Here is a 3,373-nt window from a genome sequence, read left to right on the forward strand (position 1 = left end):
GGCGAAAACGTTCGCTAAAAATAAAGCAGATCATCTCCCGCGTATTAATCGCACCCGGAGGGACACTGGCGCCAATTAACTGTACCATTCTGTAGTTTTTATAAAAATCCGATTCATAAAATTATATAGAAGCTACACAAAGCTGCCAATAGGAGTCGTTTCAAATGGTGTATTTCCCGGTAGTGAAAATTTCTTAAGTGATATCGCACGTGTTACGGTAGCGGTGGTGTCGCTTAGGGTGTGGTCACATAAAAAATATATTTTTATTAATTTTATTTGAGCCTTTGAAAATATCAAAGGAAATTGAAGGTATTCAAAAATTTATTTGCGTTCACAATTGTTTCTTTGTAGTCTATTTTTTCCGAAATACAGACGAATTTATTTTCTCTTTATTATACATATTCCATCCCGATCACAACATGAAAATACAAAAATTATAAGATCTTATTAAATAAATAAATCTTTTCGAACAATGGGGCCTATTGTACACATGTAGTATTGATCGGCTGAAAAATGTAACATTTGGAAGGGATATACAGAAGAAAATTTTCAAACACAACGTACTGAACCAGAAATAAGGGAAGGAATTTAAATATCAGGTCTGAGTATATTACAATCTGAGGTTGAAAATGCAATCAAAAAGGCCAAAAATAAAAAGGCTCCAGAAAAGGATTCTATTCCAGTAGAATTATTAAAATTATTGGATGAAAAAGGCATTCGAATACTGACGAAACTTTTCAATCAAATATATGAAGCTGGTAAAGTCCCTCAAGAATGGGTGCAGTCGACATTTATTCCCTTACCAAAAAAAAAAAAATTAGCCAATCGGTTACAATGACTATAAATTGACGAGTTTAATAAGCCACACACATTTTACTCTAGTTTTTTATGTTTGTCTCAGAAATCAAAAGTATAACTTTTGTCTCGTGTAAGTTTCCATACATCTGTAATCAATTTGTATCGAAAATGCTCATAGCCGGTATGTGTGAACGTGTATGTACATATGTTTAATTAACGAATTTTGTTTTTTATCCTTCTTATATTCCTCAAATACATATCTTAAGTCGTGGGTTAGTCACATCCGATTTTTTTTTTAATAAAGTGAATGTATGTAATTGCAGCTTTTATTTTAGGTGGATTGTTTCGATGAATAATTATTAGACGGTACAAAATCAAAGTGATGTTGTTGAATTTATTTATTGTGTTTTATTTAATCTTAGAAATCCATGGATGTCAACCGAAAATTTAAAGAATGTAGCCAAACTCTCAAAATAAGAACGCCAATATGGGAGTATTTTTTGCGTGAAAAATCGGGAGAATTTGCAAAATGCAATTGAACGTTTTTGAAATATGAAAACATGCAATTGAACTTTTTACTTTATCTATGTGCGTAGTAACAATAGATGAAGTTTTGTGATCACGCGAAAATTCGAACTCGAGATTTTTACTGATTCGAACTCAGAATCGATCACTGATCACGTTTTCATGATCTAGAAAAAAATGTGTGTGTGTGTATCTGTGTATTTTGGGGATTTTTTGAACACCGTTGTCTTGTCGTACTGAAACTTAGTATCGGTTACTGAAATTTATATCGACACGACGTTAATTTTTTTCAAATTTTTAAGTTGACCAGAAAAGGTACTTCCCCTTATAGGTGTGCTTTTTTTTAAGTTTTTGAATTCAATTATCTCCCAAACTGCTAACTAAATCGGGCTGAAATTTTTTTACATCTAATAGAAATAATAATCTTTATAACTTTATATTTTTTTATCTGAACCGGAAATAGTACTTTTACTCTAGAGAATCAAGGTTTTTATGTTTTTCTCAGAAACCTTTTGGTTTATTAAACTGAAATTTCATATCTAGAAGTTTAAGCTTAATACCAAGTTATTTATAAAGTTTGGTAAGCATTCGTCAACCAGAAGTGGCTGTTTACTCTTGTTCGATTTTTCTTCCACTATTTTTTTCAAGTTTGATTCTTGTATCAATGTGATGAAAATAAAAAAAATATATATTTGTATTCTTTATGTACTAACTTAGAGCAGCTGACGTTTTGGTCAGAATACGTAAACCGGAAGTAGTATTTTTTTTTAAACAATATTTCATTATTATATTTTGTTCTTTTAAATTATTTGAATCTTCTTGATATTTTTGTGTATAATAAAGATAGTGATTTTACGTAAAAATAAAAAATAAATCACTTAATTTAAAGAACCGGAAGTGGGATTTTTTCCTCTTAGAAAAGTCAAAAATGTTGTGCCCACTACTCTGTCCACACTAGGGTTTCTGACCCGGGTCGACCCGGGACAGACATTCCCGGGAATTCACGGAATTTTTGCTGTCCCGTGTCGCGGGATTCGAGATAAGAATTCCCAGGAATTCGAGATAAGAATTGGATTTAAACAAATCTTGAAAATATACAAAATTTTCACGACTGCACGAAGGGAATCGTAAAATATAGAATCGTTTGTTTTTTATCAGTAAGAACAGCGCATTCCCCAAACATGGAAGTTTTATGAGCATAATGGTTCTGTGCTTTTGGCCAAAATCGTTTCTTGTAATTCTATTTTTGGAAAATCTCAATACTGAAGGACTTGACCTTTACCGATGAATTATTCGGAGAATTGAGAACGATGAATGAAGAATTAAATCAGGAGTTATCAAAGACAAATATATGTACAAAATAACGTAAATAAAAATAGCCTCGACTTAATTAAAATATACATGCTGGCAGGAAAAAAACTGATAGTTTAAAAAAATTGTTTTCGTACCTTTGAACAATAAAACCAACACCGACCGAAACTGAAAGAGTTTTTTCCATTGCTTGAAAATTAATGTACCAAACCTAGAAATAGGCTTTCGGATTTTCATTTAAATATTTTAGTATTCTTAAGAAGCTACTTTAAATAAGTTTACTTTTATAATTACATTTTTTCCAGTTAATAGATATATTATGTATTGTTTACTTTTTTATATTTTGTAAATAAATAAATATTTTTTTTATTAATAAAAAATAGATAAAATTGAAAAAAAAATGTTTTTTACATGTGTCCCGGGTTCCATCCAGTGTTCTGGGAATTGAAAAAGTCCGGGACTACAGAAACCCTAGTCCACACCCCTGAACGTATCAAGCTGAAAATTTATATTTGTATTTTTTATGTACAAACTTAGAGCTGTTAAGGTTTTTGTCAGAATTCGTTAATTAGGTATTACGCACTCAAATCCGATATTGAGGCAGTTGTTTTCAACTGAAAAATCGAAGTGCTAAAATTTTTCTGCCAACATGGAAAATTGTGATTTTTGAATTTTGAACGCGGTTGATGGTTAGTGGTACGCGAAAAAAAAACAGTAATGGCGGACATGCAGGAATGAA

This window comes from Arctopsyche grandis, chromosome 1 (genome assembly GCF_051622035.1).
Source record: "Arctopsyche grandis isolate Sample6627 chromosome 1, ASM5162203v2, whole genome shotgun sequence".
NCBI classification, from domain to species: domain Eukaryota; kingdom Metazoa; phylum Arthropoda; class Insecta; order Trichoptera; family Hydropsychidae; genus Arctopsyche; species Arctopsyche grandis.